Below are 10,000 nucleotides of genomic sequence, written 5' to 3'. Positions count from 1 at the left end.
TTCGTCGACTGACGCCAACATTCCCGCTAAAAAAAAAAAAACTACCCACGCCAAGCCTTGCGGCATTTGCTAAAAATAATGAATACAGTATTTAGATTATATACACAAAACACACAGAATATAATACAATTAATATTAGAAATTACATTGCCCTCACATCGCTCGGCCCGCACCACTCGGTGCCCACACCGAGCAACCAAGAAAAACTGACCGAGGCAAATAGAAACAGAAATATAGACAAGCCACACACAAACCACACGCACAAGAACTACACCGGGCCACATGAGAGGCAATGTCTAGTCGCATTTTAGGCCGATAATACTTCTTCCGTGCCATAGCCAGAGTTTTGTCACGACCTGGGTGACCAGCCTGAGGGGCATCATGAGCAAGGGACAAAACAATGGGAACTAGAGACTCAGGGATCACTAGCTGTGCCACATCCTGCTCAAACACTTCCACATTACGAATGAGAACTTCGTCCTGCAGGGAAAATTGGTATAGAGGTACTGGTAAAGCTGGTAAGGTGGAATCATCACCAGACTCCAAAGCATAAATGACAGCAGACCAGGCAGGGTCTTCACGCTGAGCTTTTACCAGATCCTGCAGGGAAAAGTTACCAATCACGGTAACAGCAGCAACAGGGATATTCCGTGAAAGTGCATCAGCAACATGATTAGCTCGCCCGGGCAAATGCTTTAGGGTTGGATTGAATTCCTCAATCGTGAGGAACCATCTGGCTAGGCGACCTGACAGATTCTTTCCTTGGAAAAGCTGAGTGACAGCAGTGTGGTCCGTGTAGACTGTAATAGGATATCCAAAAATGATATCACGGAAGTGCTTTAAAGCCCACACCACAGCCAGGGCCTCTAAATGAGTAACAGAGTAACGGGACTCAGGCTTGTTAAGAATGCGACTAGCATATGCAATAACATGAGGTCTACATCCATCTACTTGTTGCATGAGTACAGCTCCAATACCTGTACCAGAAGCATCTGTACAAATAGTAAAGGGGATACTATAATCAGGGAAAGCCAATACAGGTGCTTCAGTAAGAGCAAGTGCTCCTCCGGATCTACTGGCCCTTTCCTCATCGAGTGCCAAGGCACCGTGCCAAAGACGGACTTAAGGATATGTATGGTATCTTATCTTCGATTACCCTATCTTCCCGAAGGTATGTGGGGACACTCCCTTGCCTAGGCAGACAACCTTATTTCTACCCCTTCCCATTTTCTATATGTACTCTAGCACTTCCTTTGAGTGATGTTTGTAGGTTGCCATCGAAACATTCTGGGAAAATAAACGCTGTCGATTCTTTGATGAGGTGCAATAAAGATCATCTTTTAGGTTTTTCTTTAGATTTAGTTCACGATTCTCAATTTAGTGACCCATTCCATTACTACAAAACGTACGCCTCAAAAGTGTACATCTTGATTACATAGTGTAATGGTTACCATCTTGTCAGTAATTCATTACTGACAGCATACCTCGTTCACTGGATAAATGAAAATAGATTTCTTCCCAACGGTGAAATAAAGGAAAGAATCTAGATTTGATTTCAACCCTTTAAATGTACACAAACATTCATGTGTATATATATATATATATATATATATATGTATATATATAAATATAGATATAGATATCAATATAGATATAGATGTAGATATAGATATAGATATATAGATATAAATATAAATATGTATGAATAAAAAGAATATATATATATATATATATATATATATATATATATATATATACTAGCCAATTACCCGCGCGTTGCTGCGAGTTCGTGAATAATCCCTAACCTAACCATACCATACCTAACTTTAACCCTTAACCCTAACCAAAATATTTTTTTAAATTAAATATAGCTTTAAACACTCCCCCTCCCAGATGTGCGCCCCCCTACCCGAAGGTTGGGAAACCCTAGTTTGAAAATACATGCATACACAAACACAAATATCATGTGCACATTCTTTTGCGTGCGTGTGTGAGTGTGTGTGTGGATTGACAATAAATGCCTACAGCTAAAAGGTGAAGAAATGTATCTACTTTATTTATCTTCAGAATATATATGGTTATAGGGGTTTATTTGGAAAAACCTAGGAAGAGTTTGTAAATAATAAATTTCCGCCGAACTAAAATTAAATGAAAATAAGCAATATTTCAACATTTGGTAGAAATTATACGATCATTTTACATTTGCATGATTTTTTCTTACAAAAGCTATCATGGTTTGTGGCAACATTAATTTCACAAATATAAATCATATTTATGAACCCATACAATGGTTTATTTAATTACATTGATTCTTATGTTACAAAAATAATAACTTAAGGGGGGACTACAGTAGTGGCGTGTTTCCTCACCATAAACCACCTAATTTTAACCCTTAACCCTAACTAAAATATTTTTAATTAAATATAGCTTTAAATGCTCCCCCTCCCAGGTGTGCGACCCCCCCCCCTCCCGAAGTTGGGAAACCCTAGTTTGAAAATACATGCATACACAAACAAATATCATGTGTACACATTCTTTTGTGTGCGTGTGTATGTGCATGTGTGTGTGTGGATTGACAATAAATGTCTACAGCTGAAAGGTGAATAAATGTATCTAGTTTATTTATCTTCAGAATATATATAGTTATAGGAGTTTATCTGCAAAAACGTAGGAGTTTGTGAATGAACTATTTCCGCCCGCACAAAAAGTAAACGAAAATAACCAATATTTCAACATTTGGTAAAATTATATAATAATTTTCCTTAAACATGCTTTCTTCTTACAAAAGCTATCATGGTTTGTGGCAACATTAATTTCATTTCACAAATGTAAATGATATTTATGGATACGTACAATGGTTTGTTTAATCATATTAATTCTTAAGTCACAAAAAATACTACGCGACTTCAGGGGATACTAAATAAACCTCCTAACTTTAACCCTTAACCCTAACCAAAATATTTTTTTCGAAATGAAATGTAGTTATCCAAGTACCTGGAGTGATAGGGTATCAGAATATATATGGTTATGGGGTTTATCTCTAAAACCCTAGGAGGATTTCGTGTACAAACAAACAAACAAATAAACAATCAGACAGACAGACAGAGGCTACTACTTTATTATAATATATATATATATATATATATATATATATGTATGTATATGTATGTATATACATATGTATGTATATACATATATATATGTATATATATACATATATATATGTATATATATATATGTATATATATATATGTAATATATATATATATATATATATATATATATATATATATTTATATATATATATATATATTTCACTGGGGTGTCTAAGCCTAAGATCGTTCTCATTTTTGGGTTAAAATCATGAAACTTGGCACACTTATTGAGTAACCCTAGGTAAACATTTTTGGATATAGCGGCAAGCTGTCCGAGTCTCCTGGTGGCCACAGTAGAAAATAATAACTTACCATGTGGCAGACGTCACAGAAATTAATGAAATGATCTTAAATATTTTATTTTTAAGTTAAGAATATGAGACTTGGCAGGTTTCTAAAATATTTCACAAGAACTATCTCTTGATAATAAAAAATTAAATCAGAGCCCTCTAGTGATCAAAACTGCAAACAGTTTTTTGTTGCAACCTCTGATTACAATTTTGAAAGGACCTGGGCCTTTTTTGTGCATTTTGTCAAAATAAAAGCTAAGATTCTCCACCACAACGGATCAAATATTTAATATACAAGTGTTCTTGAAGAAGTATTTATCTGAATATACACAATAAACACAATAGTTAACATTGAACATTCATTCCAACATGTAAACAGACTGAATGACAGCGATCATCTTTACAAACAACAAAACAAGTTGTTTTGTCGTTTGTTACATAACTTTGAACTTCATAACCACTCGCCACAATACCAGAATGAATGCTGTCGATTTATCAAGTGGTACACTTAAGTCACAAAAAGCTTCCGTTTAAGGTGCCTAAGTCACTTTCGCAGTTCCACAACGCAGTGCATTTGAGCTGTGCTTTGCCGCATTTACACAGACCTCTGCAAGATTTCTTGCGTTTGCAGCATTTCAGTTCATAGTACATACCATGTGCTTGTTGAAGGGTAGTCCACTTTGATGTCCACCTGGAACATACTGCATCCCATTCCCATCCAAAGAGCGATGGGCTGGACAAGGCTGGGTCTTTCTCCAGGGATTGATGGCCCCACACATGTCCTCCTTGGAATGTTGATCTCAGAGTATGTTGCTTTAAAGCAGCTTCTGTAGGAGGAATGCTTTCCAGAGACTTTAATTTCCTGGAGAACATTTGCTGCCTTGTTGGAGAGCTCAATGGTGCGGTCCTACAACCACAGCACAACGAATCTCTCAGTGAGAGCCAGTGAGCTCTCCGTCAATTGATATTGTGGATTTGACAGTGACAAGGAAGCTTCTGTGACCTCAGGGAAAGCGTGCCATGTATCCCGTGCACTCTTTTTGCCTCTCTCGGCAAAGAAAGATGTCACATCACACCCTGTGAAAGCATGGAAGAATGGCAGAGCCTGGGCCTTGGATGATGGCAGAGCAGCAATGATCTCATGAGACTTTCCAGTAGCAAATGATATCCACAGTTCAGATGTCTTAAACTGGTGGAAACATGCCACAGCAAGTACAACAACATAAGTGTCTTCTCTTCTGATGAGGATGTGTTGGTGGCCTTTGTTGGCAGCATCCATGACATGCAGCTTGGTACGTGTGTCTGTTTCCTCCTGGGTGCAGGGTTCCAGGAATGACTTGTCCGTCACTGCTGCGTTGCAGACCACTTGCTCGTTCAGAATACAGAGAACTTAATTGTTATTGTTCTTTGACAGAATAACTGGTTGAACATTTGTGAAGCTTGTTGGAAGATTGAATATTTGTTTCTCATTGGTCACCAACCCAGTAATGATGGGATGATCTCTCTTAGTACCTAGCTTGCCTTCTCGTGCATGCTGTGCTAGGGAAACGCTGGTACCATGGAAAGAATCCATTGAAGTGGTAGAACTAGGGTTGTGGTCGATGTTGTCAACAGGAGCTGTTGTAAACACGCCACTGGACAGCTGTGGACACACAACCCCTTCTTCTTTGTACATATGGCAAACACTGTTTGCCACATCTGCAGACACAGAGAGCAATCTTGGGTATGAAATAGAAAGGCCCATACTATGAATGTGTCAACCAGCTCGCTCTTTCTGGTTTCATCATGCACTTTTAATGCAAGATAGATTGAAGCTGTGGTTTCACGATCTCTGTTGTGGCGGACATACCCCGTAACGACAACAGATAGAGACCTAGATTTCACTGTGTTAAATGTAACCATCTGAGAAATTGTTAGAGATGCTTGTGAACCGATGTCTTCCAAACCTAACTGATCTTTGATATTTGGACCATTCAATATCATGCTTATCATTGAAGTCAGTGTTGTTGGAACAGATTTCTGTTGACAGTTCTCTATAAACTGACCATTAAATATTTGCTTGATCTTGAAAACATCTCTGTGTATAATATTCAGTCTTTGCTAAAAACATGCCCTCTGTATTGTAGTCAGCGTCACATGCATGTTTCAAAATAGGACCAATATATTTCGTGAATGTCAGAAACACTTCGTTGTTTTTATTTTGCGCTTTCAAATCAGATACTGCAGCAAGAATGCATTCCTTAAACCGTGTTGTGCGCAACTGCCCATTCTCAGCACCTAGTTCTTCAATTCTATCCGAATAGAGCTTTTTAAGAGCTTGCAGCTTGAACACAGGCCATGTTTCAGGAGACTTTCAATATGACTCAATTTATGATATCAGTTCAGCAAATGCAATGTCATGCAGAGCACTTGACTCATTTAGATCGTTGTCTTGATTTCTCTTATACTGTTTGTAGAATTTTGAGTGTGATATTGTACCATAGCTCCTGCAGCTAGTTTTGACAACATCTTTATGTCGTGGAGGTCAGTGGCAATTCGGTGGACCTTGTAATCCAGCTCAAAGGTTGAAGCCCTGTGCAAGCCAGATGACTCACCCTTTTCATCACAGAAGAAGCAAATTGATTCAGAATCATCAGTTGACACAAACTATTGCCTATTTTTGACTGGACTTACTGTATTCTCTGTTTCACACTTGCACTTGACTGTTCTTTCAAGCATACTAGTGTTAATCTTACCACGACAAGATTTATGCACTACAACATTATGTAACAAGAGGGTTTCTTCCATGCCATGACCTTCATCTAACTGCTCAACATTTACTGAAAAAGGTAGCTGGTTCGTTTCATGGAATTCCTTGATATTTTCAGCCATGTACTAGTACCCAGCACCTTTATCTTTCCTCTTTGTTGAAGCAGAACATTGTACAGCTCACTTGTCACTGCTTGGCATAGAAAACACTTCTTCCAGTCCACAATAACTGGTTCTGTTTGATCAGAAGTGCTGGGGACTGGTTCTTCAATTGATTGAAATGACATCGCTAGAGTAATTCAATGTACAACAGTATCAACATAAAGCGTACGACTTTTAATGAATTTGCACTCTGTAACTCAATGCACAACAGTATCAACATAAAGTGTACGACTTTTAATGGATTTGCACTCGAGTAACTCAATGCACACCAGTATCAACATAAACTGTACGACTTTTGATGAATTTGTACTGCTTATGCACTCCAGCTCATTGATCGGCGGTGGGGGCGGATGAACGAGTCTCCATTTTGGTTCTTCCGCTGCTTCCCCTACTCGGTCTTGGGATTTTCCGCCGATGACTGCTCCTGATGCGGCCTGGACTACACTCAGTGCTCAATTTTCATTGATATTTAGTCCAACACTGTAGAACATAAAGAGAAACAACAAAAGAAACATCACTTGTGTTGTACATTTAAATATCTATCAACCACGGTTCCCTTTACAGGATGCAGCACATGATTTTTCGTTAATTTTGGTCACTAGGGGGCTCTGATTACATTTTATATCATCAAGAGATATTTCTTATTAATATTTTAGAAACCTGCCAAGTTTCATATTCCTAACTTAAAAAATAGATTATTTAAGACCATTTAATTAATTTTTGTGACGTCCTCCACGTGGTAAGATGTTAGTTCCTACTGTGGCCACCAGGGAACTCTGAGAAAATAAATTATCCAAGACCATTTAATTAATTTCTGTGATGTCCGCCATGTGGTAAGATGTTAGTTCCTACTGTGGCCACCAGGGAACTCTGAGAAAATAAATTATCCAAGACCATTTAATTAACTTCTGTGACGTCCGCCACGTGGTAAGATGTTAGTTCCTACTGTGGCCACCAGGGAACTCTGACAGCTTGCCTTTATATACCAAAATGTCCATCTAGGGTTACTCTATGAATGTGCACTTCGGTCGGTGGCACTACCTCGGGTGCCCGGAGGAGTGCCCGCCAGCCTCTGACGCTCGGCGGTGAACTTCGAGGGGATCTTGCACCCCTAGCGACAACGTTGGTAGAAGGTCACCCTGGCCCGCGGTGCTGAACTAGTGTTCGGGGCATCGCCCTCGAAGTGTCCAGCGAATAAGCCAGTGAATGTGCGTGGATCCGTGAGTCAGTGTGTGTGTGAATGGGCAAGTGAATGCGTGAGTGAATGGGCGTGATTGTGTGGGTGGATGTACCATCATCCCCTCAGCCGAATAAAGTCGTTTGGTGCTTCATTCATTGCAAACTTGATCAAGTATGTCAGCGAATAGTGAAGGAGTTGGCTGAGAGAGCCCCAACCTCTTTATTACGGTAGAAGCACAATACAGTAGATATGATTTTCACAGTAAAGATTATTTTAGAAAAGAGCTGGAGATGGAGTTTGGAGAAAAACTCAGTTTTTATTGATATCGGAAAAAGCATTCGATCACGTATCAAGAAGGAAATTATAAGATGTACTTCAGCACAGTGAATATGGAATTCCCACAAAACTTAATCAGAGCAATAAAAACTATATATGATAAATGTGAGAGTAAGGTTAAGCTTAGAGATCAAGATATGTACAGATTGGCTTGCAGTCAAGACAGGAGTACGACAAGGAAGGGTTATGTCACCGCTGTTATTCATAATATTCATGGATAGATGTATGGAGGAAATTAATGAAAACAGTGACACACATACTTTCGCTTATGCGGATGATATTGCAGTAATTTGTAATACTGAATGTGAGCTGCAGGAAGCAATAGATAAATGAGATAGAGTGATGACTGAAAAGTGGATGAAAATTGATGTCACTAAAACAAAAGTAATGAACATCAATAGAGAAAATAAACAACTAAATATAAGTATTGGAAATGAAAGGGTCACAAATTTTAAGTATTTGGGAGTCAAGATGGATGAGGAGAACAGACAAGAAATTGAAACTATTAACAGAATCAATCAACTTAACCAAAACCTCGATGGACCATACCCGCTTGTTAAGGACAAAACTATACCGGTTGAATGCAAAACCATGATCTATAATACAATACAATACTCCGACCAATTCTGATATATGGATCAGAACCATGGTCATTTACAACTAAACCGAGGTCAAAACTAGGAGCAGCTGAGATGAAAGTGCTTAGAAGTATAAAAGGCGTGACGAAAATGGGCAGAATAAAAAATATGCAAATAAGGGAGGCACTTGGAACAGCAGATATTATAGAAATCATAGAAACAAACGGACTTAGGTGGTGCGGACATGTAATAGGAATGGAGCAGGAGAGGCTGCCAAGACAACCACTGACATGGAAGCCTAACAAAAGAAGACCAGTTGGTAGACACAGAAAGAGATGGATTGACGTGGGGGGGGGGGAGGGGCGCTAGAAAGAAGAGGTGGTGGAAGAAGAGCAAAGAGAGAGAAATGGAGAGAAATCTTCGTGACGTCAGGTGTGAAAGATGAGAGAAATAGATTAGAAACTGTCAGATGAATGAATAAACAAACGAATAAATCAACGTATGAATAAATAAATAGATAAGTAAATAATCAGATGAATAAATTAATAAACATATGGAAAAATAAATTACTACATTCATTAATTAATTGATAAATTGGTACATATACCAAAGGCTTTTTCCCCTTTACAAGGGAGGTAGCCAAAAAACAAAGGCATAGAAACCACTCCCACCCATTCCATCCCCTACATACTCCACTCCCCTCCACCCTCTTCCCTCCTCTTATCTTGGCTCCTCCTGGATGACGAGTCTTCTCTGCATCTCGTCCTGAGTCAGAAGCAGTGTCGCAAGACACAGCATATCCACGCCAAGGCCGCTTCATTAAATCGGCGACCCCCCACCCTCTCCGTCCCCCCTCATGCAGAAAATGAATAAATAAAAGAAATAAACAAGTAAATTGTTAAATAAATGAACAAGTATTTAAATAAATACATAGATAAATAGATAAATGAAATAAGAGATGTGGATGGAAAGGAAGATGAATGAGAGAATACTGGAAAATGGTGAAACTCGAACAGGGCCAGCAAGAGGCACAAAATATATATTTCTGTCATCGGTTTACCTATTATCTTATGTTGTTATGTTTTAATCTAAATCATCTTATATCTTGATTTCTATTGTTCAGTTTTATTTTAATTTATAGTTTTTCATTCTATTTTGTTTTTATTAGCATTGTTTTCTTAATTCTAATTTATTCTTTGTAATTCCATTTAATCTTATTTCAGTTCGAAAGATTCCATTTCATTTTATTTATCTATTTATTTATTTATTTATCTATTTCTCTTTATCTTTTTTATTTATCATATTTGTTAACCGATTTTATTTTTTCAATTTATTTATTCATGGATACATTCATTTATTCATTTGTATGTTTGTTTTTTATTTTCATACTAATTTTTATTCGCTTATTTATTCATTTATTTTAACTCATTGATTCATTTACTTATTTACTTATTTCTTTATCTGTGTATTAATTATTTTATGTACTTATTTATTTATTTACTTATCTGTACTATTCATTTACTATATTTCTATTATTTTCTAATTCGGAGG

At 37.8% G+C, this 10,000-nt stretch overlaps 1 long non-coding RNA gene across 1 annotated transcript in view; it reads right to left on the bottom strand.

Moving 5' to 3' along the window:
* Window positions 1-10,000, bottom strand: part of LOC143032799 (uncharacterized) — a 438,832-nt gene that overhangs the window by 23,040 nt on the left and 405,792 nt on the right. The gene's annotated exons all lie outside the window — the stretch shown is intronic.

This window comes from Oratosquilla oratoria, chromosome 14 (genome assembly GCF_046742065.1).
Source record: "Oratosquilla oratoria isolate Oo_2021 chromosome 14, ASM4674206v1, whole genome shotgun sequence".
Classification (NCBI taxonomy): domain Eukaryota; kingdom Metazoa; phylum Arthropoda; class Malacostraca; order Stomatopoda; family Squillidae; genus Oratosquilla; species Oratosquilla oratoria.
The sequence above is the reverse complement of the archived record's forward strand: the minus strand, read 5'-3'. Positions and strand labels throughout refer to the sequence as shown.